The 13,109-nt window shown below is 45.0% G+C and overlaps 1 protein-coding gene across 1 annotated transcript in view; it reads left to right on the top strand.

Annotated features, from left to right (window-relative positions):
* Positions 1-7,636: 7,636 nt before the first annotated feature.
* LOC135554561 (retinoic acid-induced protein 1) overlaps positions 7,637-13,109 on the top strand; it is a 293,303-nt gene continuing 287,830 nt past the window's right edge. The window contains 1 exon segment of the mRNA XM_064986929.1: positions 7,637-7,870. The gene's annotated coding sequence lies outside the window, so the exon portion shown is untranslated.

A 13,109-nucleotide genomic window follows, 5' to 3' on the forward strand; every position in this document is an offset into this window, starting at 1 on the left:
AGAGATCTCTTCTACGTGTAACTTTTAGAAGTCTACACACAGTAATGATCCACAGGCCTATCGAAGTGAACACACAACATTGCATTTCCTGTCTCGTGTATCTCAGTTGGTAGTGCATGGTGCTTGTAACACCAGGGTTTGATTCCCATGGGAGACCAGTATGAATCAACAGTATCAACATGTACAGTGCCTTGCAAAAGTATTCGGCCCCCTTGAACTTTGCGACCTTTTGCCACATTTCAGGCTTCAAACATAAAGATATAAAACTGTATTTTTTTGTGAAGAATCAACAACAAGTGGGACACAATCATGAAGTGGAACGACATTTATTGGATATTTCAAACTTTTTTAACAAATCAAAAACTGAAAAATTGGGCGTGCAAAATTATTCAGCCCCCTTAAGTTAATACTTTGTAGCGCCACCTTTTGCTGCGATTACAGCTGTAGGTCGCTTGGGGTATGTCTCTATCAGTTTTGCACATCGAGAGACTGAAATTTTTTCTCATTCCTCCTTGCAAAACAGCTCGAGCTCAGTGAGGTTGGATGGAGAGCATTTGTGAACAGCAGTTTTCAGTTTCAGTTCTTTCCACAGTTTTATATCTTTATGTTTGAAGCCTGAAATGTGGCAAAAGGTCGCAAAGTTCAAGGTGGCCGAATACTTTCGCAAGGCACTGTATTTAGTCACTATTGTAAGTGGCTTTGGATAAGAGCGTCTGCTAAATGAATCAAATGTCAAAAAAGGTAAAGGGCCAATATGGCAGCTCCAGGGTGATTTGTAGTATAGAATGTATACAACAACACATTCAAGAAAACAAATAGAAATTGTTAATAGAAAATAGAAAAAATACTGGGGCCTCCCGAGCGGCACAGTGGTCTAAGGCAGTGCTAGAGGTGTCACTACAGACCCGGGTTACTGGGCTGTATCACAAACGGCTGTGATCGGGAGTCCCATAGGGCGGTTAGGGGAGGGTTTGGCCAGGGGGGGACTTTACTTGGCAAATCGTGCTCTAGCGACTTCTTGTGGCAGGCCGGGGGAAAGAGAAACTGCAGGCTGACCTCGGTCATCAGGTGAATGGAATGGAGTTTCCTCCAACACATTCGTGAGGCTGGCTTCCGGGTTAAGCGGGCGGGTGTTAAGAAGCGTGGTTTGGCGGGTCATGTTTCGGAGGACGCATTGACTCGGCCTTCGCCTCCCGAGCACGTTGGGGAGTTGCAGCGATGAGACAATATTGAAATTGGGGAGAAAAAGGGAGTAAGATATAAACAAATTATTAAAGTGAAGTACGTAAAAAATGAATAATATTTCTTGTGACACAAGAACCAGGCTATTACAGTGTTTTTGTGGCTCATGCGACGGTCGCAGACGGAGACAAAATCACTGTCTGTCGTCAAGGTCAGACAGAGGCGCGTCCTTTCACGTCGAGAGCGCCAGAGAGAAATTAAACTCAAAATCAATCGCCCTTGAACCCAGTGTGTGAGTGTGTGTGTGTGTGTGTGTGTGTGTGTGTGTGTGTGTGTGTGTGTGTGAGTGTGTGTGTGTGTGTGTGTGTGTGTGTGTGTGTGTGAAACAGTGTGTGTGTGTGTGTGTGTGTGAAACAGTGAGAGAAACAGCGTGCGAGAAACAGAGCGTGAGACAGCAGAGTGTGTGTGTGCGTGCATGAGTGCGTGCGTGCGTGAAACATGCGTGCGTGAGTGAACGTGCGTGTGTGAAAGTGTGTGAGAAACGTGAAACAGAGAGAGAAACAGAGAGAAACAGAAAGAGAAACGTGAGTGTGTGTGTGTGTGTGTGAGAGAAACAGAGTGAGAAAGTGAGTGTGTGTGTGTGTGTGTGAGTGTGTGAAACAGAGAGTGCGTGCGTGAGTGCATGCGTGCGTGCTTGTATGTGTGTGTGTGTGTGTGAACGCATCTTCCAGGAGCTATAGTTACCCAGCTCAGGATATATTCAGCAGAGTAGGAGGGGAAAAAGACGACGTTTCCACACTGAATGAAAATATCTCTGTTGCACAACAACAGTACCGCTGCGGAATGACCGAGATATGCTCAAGCAGGTCTGTGCTGTTTAGTCACAACGAGCTGTGTTGCTCTCGCATGGCAGGGGATATAAAGACAGGATGAGTGAAAGAGAGAGAGATAGAGACAGAGAGAGAGAAAACAAAAGAAGAGATAGAAACAGAGATGGACAGAGAGAGAGAGAAACAAAGAGTGACAGAGAGAGAAACAGAGAGAAACAGAGAGAAACAGAGAGGAACAGAGAGAGAAACATAGAGATATATATAGAGAAATATATAGAGAAACAGATAGATATATAGAGAAATATATATTACAGACCTTACTTGAGAACGGCAATATTAACACATGTTACCCATGCCATGCCATACCCTTGAATTGAATTGAGAGAGAGAGAAACAGAGTGAGAACAATAGAGAAACAGAGAGAAACAGAGAGAGAGAAAGGGAGAGAGAACAAGAGAGAGTGAGAGAGAACGGGTGAAACAGAGAGAGAAACAGAGAGAGAGAAAGAGAGAGAAACAGAGAGAGAAACAGAGAGAGAATGAGAGAGAACGGGTGAAACAGAGAGAGAAACGGAGAGAGAGAAAGAGAGAGAAACAGAGAGAATGAGAGAGAAACAGAGAAAGAAACAGAGAGAGAACAATAGAGAAACAGAGAGAAACAGAGAGAACAAGAGAAAGGAGAGAGAGAAACAGAGAGAGAGTGAGAGAGAGAGAACAGAGAGGTGAAACAGAGAGAGAATGAGAGAGAAACAGAGAAAGAAACAGAGAGAACAGAGAGAGAAACAGAGAGAAACTGAATGAAAAACAGAGAGAACAAGAGAGAAACAGAGAGAGAGACACAGAGAGAAACAGAGAGAGAAACAGAGAGAGAATCCGAGAGAGAAACAGAGAGGAACAGAGAGAGAATCAGAGAGAGAAACAGAGAGAAACAGAGAGGAACAGAGAGGAACAGAGAGAGAAACAGAGAGAGAACAAGAGAGAAACAAAGAGAGAAACAGAGAGAAACAGAGAGGAACAGAGAGAGAAAACAGAGAGAGAGAATAAGAGAGAAACAGTGAGAGAAACAGAGAGAGAAACAGAGAGAAACAAGAGAGAAACAGAGAGGGAACAAGAGAGAAACAGAGAGAGAACAGAGAGAAACAGAGAGGAACAAGAGAGAAAACAGAGAGAACAAGAGAGAAACAGAGAGGGAACAAGAGAGAAACAGAGATAGAAACAGAGAGAACAAGAGATAAACAGAGAGAAACAGAGAGAAACAGAGAGAGAACAGAGAGAGAAACAGAGAGAGAACAAGAGAGAAACAGAGAGAAACAGAAACAGAGAGAGAAACAGAGAGAATGAGAGAAACAGACAGAAACAGAAACAGACAGAAACAGAGAGAGAGAGAGACAGAGAGAAACAGAGAGAGAAACAGAGAGAGACAGAGAAACAGAGAGAGAAACAGAGAGAGAGACAGAGAGAAACAGAGAGAGACAGAGAGAAACAGAGAGAGAAACAGAGAGAAACAGAGAGAAAAGAGAGAGAAACAGAAAAACAGAGAAACAGAGAGAGAACAAGTGAGAAACAGAGAGAGAAACAGAGAGGAACAGAGAAACAGAGAAACAGAGAGAAACAAGAGAGAAACAGTGAGAGAAACAGAGAGAGAAACAGAGAGAGAAAGAGAGAGAAACAGAGAGGGAAACAAGAGAGAAACAGAGAGAACGAGAGAAACAGAGAGGGAACAAGAGAGAAACAGAGAGAAACAGAGAGAAACAGAGAGGGAACAAGAGAGAAACAGAGATAGAAACAGAGAGAACAAGAGATAAACAGAGAGAGAAACAAGAGAAACAGAGGGAAACAGAGAAACAGAGAGAGAACAAGAGAGAAACAGAGAGAAAAACAGAGAGAGAAACAGAGAGAATGAGAGAAACAGAGAGAAACAGAGAGAGAAACAGAGACAGAAACAGAGAGAAACAGAGAGAGAAACAGAGAGAAACAGAGAAACAGAGAGAGAAACAGAGAGAGAGATAGAGAGAAACAGAGAGAGAAACAGAGAGAGACAGAGAAACAGAGAGAGAAACAGAGAGAAACAGAGAGAGAACAGAGAGAAACAGAAAGAGAAACCGAGAGAAACAGAACAAGAGAGAAACAGAGAAAACAGAGAGAGAAACAGAGAGAGAAACAGAGAAACAGAGGGAGAAACAGAGAGAAACAGAAAGAGAAACAGAGAGATAATGAGAGAGAGGAACAGGGTGAAACAGAGAGAGAAACAGAGAAAGAGAAAACAGAGAGAGAAACAGAGAGAGAAACAGAGAGAGAATGAGAGAGAAACAGAGAAAGAAACAGAGAGAGAGACAGAGAGAAACAGAGAGAGAACAATAGAGAAACAGAGAGAAACAGAGAGAGTGAGAGTGAAACAGAATGAAAAACAGAGTGAACAAGAGAGAAACAGAGAGAGACACAGAGAGAAACAGAGAGAGAAACAGAGAGAAACAGAGGGAAACAGAGAGGAACAGAGAGAGAAACAGAGAGAGAACAAGAGAGAAACAGAGAGAGAAACAGAGAGAGAAACAGAGAGAAAAACAGAGAGAAACAGAGAGAAAGAGAGAAAAAGAGTGAACAGAGAGAAACAGAACACAAGAGAGAAACAGAGAGAAAACAGAGAGAAACAGAAAACAGAGAGAAACAGAGAGAAAACAGAGAGAGAACAAGTAAGAAACAGAGAGAAAAACAGAGAGAATGAGAGAAACAGAGAGGGAACAAGAGAGAAACAGAGAGAGAAACAGAGAGAAACAGAGAGAACAAGAGAGAAACAGAGAGAACGAGAGAAACAGAGAGAAACAGAGAGAACGAGAGAAACAGAGAGAGAAACAGAGAGAGAAACAGAGAGAATGAGAGAAACAGAGAGAGAAAACAGAGAGAAACAGAGACAGAAACAGAGAGGAACAGAGAGAATCAGAGAGAGAAACAGAGAGAAACAGAGAGAAACAGAGAGGAACAGAGAAACAGAGAGAGAGAGAGAGAGAGAAACAGAGAGAGAAACAGAGAGAGAGACAGAGAGAAACAGAGAGAGACAGAGAGAAACAGAGAGAGAAACAGAGAGAAACAGAAAGAGAAACCGAGAGAGAACAAGAGAGAAACAGAGAGAGAAACAGAGAAACAGAGAGAGAAACAGAAAGAGAAACAGAGAGAAACAGAGAGAAACAGAGAGAGAAACAGAGAGAGAAACAGAGAGGGAAACAGAGAGAGAAACAGAGAGAGAAACAGAGAAACAGAGAGAGAACAAGAGAGAAACAGAAAGAGAAACAGACAGAAACAGAGAGAGAAACAGAGAGAAACAGAAAGAGAAACAGAGAGAGAACAAGAGAGAAACAGAGAGAGAACAAGAGAGAAACAAAGAGAAACAGAGAGAGAAACAGAGAGAGAGAGACAGAGAGAAACAGAGAGAGACAGAGAGAAACAGAGAGAGAAACAGAGAGAAACAGCAAGAGAAACCGAGAGAGAACAAGAGAGAAACAGAGAGAGAAACAGAGAAACAGAGAGAGAAACAGAGAGAGAACAAGAGAGAAACAGAGAGAGAAACAGAGAGAGAGACAGAGAGAAACAGAGAGACACAGAGAGAAACAGAGAGAGAAACAGAGAGAAACAGAAAGAGAAACCGAGAGAAAACAAGAGAGAAACAGAGAGAGAAACAGAGAAACAGAGAGAGAAACAGAGAGAGAAACAGAGAGAGAACAAGAGAGAAACAGAGAGAGAAACAGAGCGAGAGAGAGACAGAGAGAAACAGAGAGAGAAACGGAGAGAGAGACAGAGAGAAACAGAGAGAGAACAAGAGAGAAACAAAAAGAAACAGAGAGAGAAACAGAGACAGAAACAGAGAGAGAGAGACAGAGAGAAACAGAGAGAGACAGAGAGAAACAGAGAGAGACAGAGAGAAACAGAGAGAGAAACAGAGACAGAAACAGAGAGAGAGAGAGACAGAGAGAAACAGAGAGAGACAGAGAGAGAAACAGAGAGAAACAGAGACAGAAACAGAGAAGAGACAGAGAGAACAGAGAGAAACAGAGAGAGAAACAGAGAGAAAACAGAGAGAGAAACAGAAACAGAAACAGAGAGAGAAACAGAGAGAGAGAAACAGAGACAGAAACAGAGAGAAACAGAGAGAAACAGAGAGAGAGAAGAAACAGAGAGAGAGAAACAGAGAGAGAGATGAAGTTTATAGAAAGGAAGTCTTCATATCTATATAATCCTTATTATTCACAGGCACCTGAGCAGCAGCAGCAGTCAGCCTCCAGCCTCATCCAGATTCATAGGGAGGGAGGAAGGAAGGAGCGAGGGAGGGAGGGAGGGATAGCAAGATGGCCGGATGGGAGGAGAGAGACAGTCCCTCTCCCTCCTACTCACCTCCTCCCTCCTTATTTTCATTCATGGCACAATCAGTGACACACACACACACACACACTATCTCTCCGTACACACACAGTCTCTGGCACAGTCCCTGTCCATCAAAAGAGTCTTTCTCTCTCTTTCTGTCTCTATCTCACTTCCTCTCTTTCTCTCTTTCTCTCTCTTCCTCTCGCCCTCTCGTAGAGAGGGACACACATACACTTGTCCATCTCCCTTTCTTATACACTCTTTGCCCTCCTGTCTCTCCCTTTCTCACAATGACACACACTCATAAACACATACAGATGTATGATCTTAATTTGATGACTCTTCATTTTATCACAGTAGGAAATGCTCACCTGTTGTGTATTTGACTTTTAAAAAGACTTCTAATGTTTGTCAGTTCCACTTTGAAATGTCAGTATTTTAATCCACATAATAATTCCCATTTCCTATTGCTGCAGGATTATTTTCCTGCTGTATTAAACCAGCTCAAATTAAGATCCTACATCTGCATACACAAACACACACTCAACCTTTCCCACATACACACATTTGTATTTGCACATGCATGCAGTATCCACACACATTCACAGAGAGATATAAATAGAGAGATAGAGAGTGAGAGGGAGAGAGAAATGAGAAGACATTAGAGAGAGAGGGACAGAGAGGGACAGAGAGAGAGCAAATCTGAGATGCTTTGAAGCTGGCATCCTCCCTTTCTCTCTGCCTCTCTGTGCTCCTCAGTACGGGAGCAGGTGGTCCCACTGATCGACCCCTCCTCTTCTCCCTGACCCCCTCCCTTCACTTCCTTTCCCTGTGCATCAGCAATCTCTGCCTTCGCCTCTGACACACACACACACACACACACACACACACACACACACACACACACACACACACACACACACACACACACACACACACACACACACACACACACACGGACATACATACACACAGACATACACACAGACATACACACACAGTCTGTGGCTCTGTGACTGGTGGACGGACTACTAGACTCCCCAGCAGAGTCAGAGGCGGGCCCCCTGAGATAATTTCACTATACATCCCCCCTATAGACTCCCCCCTCCACCCCTCCACCTCCCCCTACCCATCTGGAAAGGAGAGGGGCTGCCTTCTAATTGCTTTCCTATCCCCCAGAGCCCTCCCTCCTCCTCCTCCTCTATCCATCGCTGCGCCCCCTCCCCTCGCACCCCCTACCCCCTCCAGCCACCCCCCGCCCTGCACACACAACATGGCAGCAGGGGGAAGGAGGGCGGCGAGCTAGAGAGTGAGAGAGTGAGTGAGAGGGAGAAACAGAGAGAGAGGCAGCCGCGGCTGACAGGGAATACTGGTGCCATTTTCACATCGCGGGAAGGATTCATTCCTGCTCCGCTCGGCTCCGCTGTGGAAGAAGGGAACGAGGGAAGAAGGGAACGAGGAAGGAGGAAAAGAGGAGAAGGAAGGAGGCTGACAACTATAAAACAGGTATTGTGCGTTCTCTTCTTTCTGCTGGGTAGCTAATGCTAACTGTTGGTAGAGAGCAAGATGAACAGGGCACAGAGGGCTGTGTGTGAATGGCAGCAGAGGCAGTGGAGGGGGCGTGGGTATGGTGTAGAGGACATGTGAACTAATACTCTGTATTTACATTCATTAGGATGCTGCTTTGTGTCTGGTGTTCTTGACTGAGTTATATTTCTCAATGATTGTTTCTATCAACAACAATAAATCCAGAAATGTGCATCATGTTATATTTTTCAACAATCACAACAACCATCTCAGAAATAGAACATAGAGATGATGAGATATTACATTGTTGTTGAGATGTTTTTCTGTGGCTACGTACCAAACAGAGGGTCCTATAGTAGCATTATACGGCCGTGGTTACCTGTCTTACCCTGGGGTTGTGTTGCGTAGTGCTATAACAGAACTCTAACTCTATACCACACTCATGATGTGTCATAGCACGCTGTTTCTTAGGCCTGTACTGGGTTACGTAAGTCTGTTGCCCTAAAAGGAACAGCAACACCTTATGAAATCAGCATGCATAAAGAACCAGTGTGTGTGTGTGTGTGTGTGTGTGTGTGTGTGTGTGTGTGTGTGTGTGCGTGTGCGTGTGCGTGTGCGTGTGCGTGTGTGTCTGTGTCTGTGTGTGTGTATGTGTGTGTGTGTGTGTGTGTGTCTGTGTGTGTGTGTGTGTGTGTGTGTGTGTGTGTGTGTGTGTGTGTGTGTGTGTGTGTGTGTGTGTGTGTGTGTGTGTGTGTGTGTCTGTGTGTCTGTGTGTCTGTGTGTGTGTATGTGTGATGCACTAAGGTGTAATAAACTGCATAGTCCCTGTCAAAGGCATCTCAGCTCTGCTCTGCTCGGCTTGCAGCCATTAAACGTTGCACAGAGACTGCAGTGTCACAGATGACTGAAATTGATGCTTCGCTCGGACAGAATTCTTCTCTCATATAATCCATTTAGAAAGAGAGATAGAGGGAGAGAGGAGAGAGCGAGAAAGAGTGTGAGAAATGGGGAGAGAGAGGGAGAGGGTTAGCATGAAGAAAGGTGTGAGTGCAAGGATGAGAAAATAAGGGGGAAGAGAGGGCAGAGAAGAGGGAGTGATAACAGAGAGAGAGAGAGAGAGAGAAGACACTGTCTATGTGTGTGTGATAGAGAGAGAGATAACAGAAAGAGAGACTGCAGAAAGAGAGAGAGTGAGAGAGAGAGAGAGAAGACACTGTCTATGTGTGTGTGATAGAGAGAGAGATAACAGAAAGAGAGACTGCAGAAAGAGAGAGAGTGAGAGAGAGAGAGAGAGAGAGATAACAGAAAGAGAGACTGCAGAAAGAGAGATAGCGAGAGAGACTGCAGAAAGAGATACCAGAGAGAGAGAGAGAGAGAGAGAGAGGGGGGGAGAGAGAGAGAGAGGTGAAATGTAGAGGTGTATTTAAATGAGGAAGAGATTGATCCTCTCATCTCTGCAGTGACATGTTGGGCATGCACACAAGCAACACCACTGCTACTATCGCGAGACCCAAGGCTGGAGTGTGCTATATTAATGTGTCTGTGTGCTTGTGTTGTGTGCATGCGTATCAGCATCGGTGTGTTGTGTTTGTGTTTGTAATCTAGCCCTCCAAACAAAAAGGAGAGAAAAACAGATAAACCAGCAAGCCCCACATTGTGTAGTCCCAGCATGATGCCCGGCCACACTGTTGTTCCTGGAATGCTCAATAAAAACAACAGAGCATGTGCGTCACTGCTACAGTAAAGACACCACATCACACACACACACCACTGGGTCTGGTCCCTCTATTGATGGGCTGATGCAATCCACTGAAAGGGACCTGTTTATTATGGAGATGGAGACAGGGGAGGTGGGGGGGGGTGGTCAGTAAAGGGCATGCATCCATGAGGCTGACAACCACGTTGCCGTGGTGAAATGAAAGGTGAAAGCTCGCCCTTTCTCTCTCTCTTCTTCTGTCTCTCTCTCTATCTCTCTCTCTGAACTGTGGTCTGTTTGCTGGATGTCACAGGATAGAAGAGCACGCTTAGAGAGAATGGGGAGGGAGAGGAGAGGGGGAGGGGAGGGGAGGAGAGGAGGAGGGGGGAGGGGAGGGGAGGAGGGAGGAGGGGGGAGGGGGAGAGGGGAGGGGAGGAGGGGAGGGGGAGGGGAGGGGAGGGGGAGGGGAGGGAGGCTTCCTATCTCTCAGTGGAAGAACAGATCCATAAGGTCAACATCCAGCAGAGGAGAAGAGAGCAGAGAGGGAGGGATGTAGTGTGACACAACTAGAGAGTGAGAGAAGAGATGGAGTGTTAGAGGGGAAAAGGGACAAAAATAGACAACGAGAGAGGAAGAGGAACAGAAATAGAGGGCAAAGGAAAAGAAAGTTAGAGAGGACAGAGAAGCATTGGGATCTATCATCCTTCCATCCATCCCTCCATCTATCCCTCCTTCCTTCCTTCCAGCCATCTATCCATCTATCCATCCCTCCTTCCTTCCTTCCAGCCATCTATCCATCTATTTTGCAAAGAAAAAGTGAGGGAGGACAGAAGCATTGGCATCTTTCATCCTTCCATCCATCCATCCCTCCATCTATCCATCCACCATCGATCTACCTTACAACTCATATGTATAATCAGTCACTACCATGATTTCACGGTAGATTGTTCTCTATCTGGGAACTTCACAGGGCCTCAGTGTCAGTGTAAGCCCTGTGTGGCGTGGTTGCCTGCCCCCAGAGGCTCCTGGGTGTTTATGGAGGGCGCCATTAGAGAGAGAGACAGGCTCCAGAGGTGGAGCAAAAAAAAATGGGGAATTTAGTCCTCATTATGGACACAGGCTGGATCCTATGGGGATGTACTAGGCTCTAGATCAACTGGACCTTGCTAATATGGAGTCATTAAAAAGCAGCCAGCTCCTAAGACAGACAAATGATAGATAGACTATAGCCACACAGCTCTGGTCCTCATCAACTGGACCTTGCTACAGATATTTAAAAAGCCCAGCTCCTAAGACAGACAAATGATAGATAGACATAGCCACACAGCTCTGGTCCTCATCAACTGGACCTTGCTACAGATATTTAAAAAGCAGCCAGCTCCTAAGACAGACAAATGATAGATAGACTATAGCCACACAGCTCTGGTCCTCATCAACTGGACCTTGCTACAGATATTTAAAAAGCAGCCAGCTCCTAAGACAGACAAATGATAGATAGACTATAGCCACACAGCTCTGGTCCTCATCAACTGGACCTTGCTACAGATATTTAAAAAGCAGCCAGCTCCTAAGACAGACAAATGATAGATAGACTATAGCCACACAGCTCTGGTCCTCATCAACTGGACCTTGCTACAGATATTTAAAAAGCAGCCAGCTCCTAAGACAGACAAATGATAGACTATAGCCACACAGCTCTGGTCCTCATCCCTTGCTAGACAAATGATAGACTATAGCCACACAGGGTCCTCATCAACTGGACCTTGCTACAGATATTTAAAAAGCAGCCAGCTTAAGACAGACAAATGATAGACTATTCATTTAGACATAGCCACACAGCTCCTTCAACTGGACCTTGCTACAGATATTTAAAAAGCAGCATGCTCACCTTTCCTAAGACAGACAAATGATAGGTAACGCTTGCTTGCGTTTTGGGTTAGTGATCCCTTTCTGAGATGTAGTTTGGTGACTGCTGTTTGAATAAGCACCATACTGTCGCTATTTGCACTGAATGTGTCACTGTGGAGGCTTGACCAGCCTCTCACGTCTGTGAGAGCGTGTTCCTGTTGTGAAAACGGCACTTATTTTAACCCATTAATTAACACACACAAACCCATGCACACACCCACACATGCACGCACGCACACTTCGAAAAACATGGATGAATGTTTAATTCTGAAGTGAGACTCAGAACAGACAGACAGACAGACAGACAGACAGACAGACAGACAGATAGATAGATAGATAGATAGATAGATAGATAGATAGATAGAAAGATAGATAGATAGATAGCAGATAGGAAAGGTGAAACCTCATTAGTATGCTGGCTACAGTGCTTCTGTCTGTTTGATCTTGAGGGAGTGTGTTTGTGTGCTGTGTGTGTGTGTGTGTGTGTGTGTGTGTGTGTGTGTGTGTGTGTGTGTGTGTGTGTGTGTGTGTGTGTGTGTGTGTGTGTGTGTGTGTGTGTGTGTGTGTGTGTGTGTGTGTGTGTGTGTGTGTGTGTAGTGTGTAATTAGGTGCACGGTGGGAGCAGCACTTTTCTCATTAGAAGGCGCTGGCTCCTGGCCAACCGATGGAGATCATCAGCTGTCTCTGCAAATACATCCAGCAGTCATTTCCTATGCTCACACACACACACACACACACACACACACACACACACACACACGCGCGCACGCACGCACACACACACACACACACACACACACACACACACACACACACACACACACACACACACACACACACACACACACACACACACACACACACACACACACACACACACACACACACACACACACACACACACACACACACACACTCACACACATATACACACACACATATACACACACACATACACACACACATGCACACACACACACGCACACACACTGCTCTGCTCCCCCTGAAGTATTTACCAAACCACTGACTCAGAACAGCACACACCAACACACACACTCGCACACATGCTCACACACACACACACACACACACACACACACACACACACACACACACACACACACACACACACACACACACACACACACACACACACACACACACACACACACACACACATACACACACACACACACACAAACACACACACACACACACCCATCGTCACACACACACACACACAAAAATGATATATTTTTTTGTATTCTGTTGCAAAAGGTTTTACTATGGTCAGGTATGTCCTGATGAATGCGACCCAGAATGATACGCTACTGTCAATTGGCTTTGCTACATTCTCTAACCTGGGGCAAATGCTTTGTGTGATATGACTACATCTATAGACAGCTTGTTACTATGGTGCCTGTAGTGTTACCATGGTGCCTGTAGTGTTACCATGGCACTGTTTCATCAAAGCAAATGAGAACTGATAGATGTGATGGTTATTACTGTACTGTTATGTATTCCTTTAACACACCATATAATTGGCCTATTTATTGCCTTACCTCCTTACTTCATTTGCACACACTGTATACAGCTTTTTCTATTGTGTTATTG

This window comes from Oncorhynchus masou, chromosome 14, assembly GCF_036934945.1.
Source record: "Oncorhynchus masou masou isolate Uvic2021 chromosome 14, UVic_Omas_1.1, whole genome shotgun sequence".
NCBI lineage: Eukaryota > Metazoa > Chordata > Actinopteri > Salmoniformes > Salmonidae > Oncorhynchus > Oncorhynchus masou.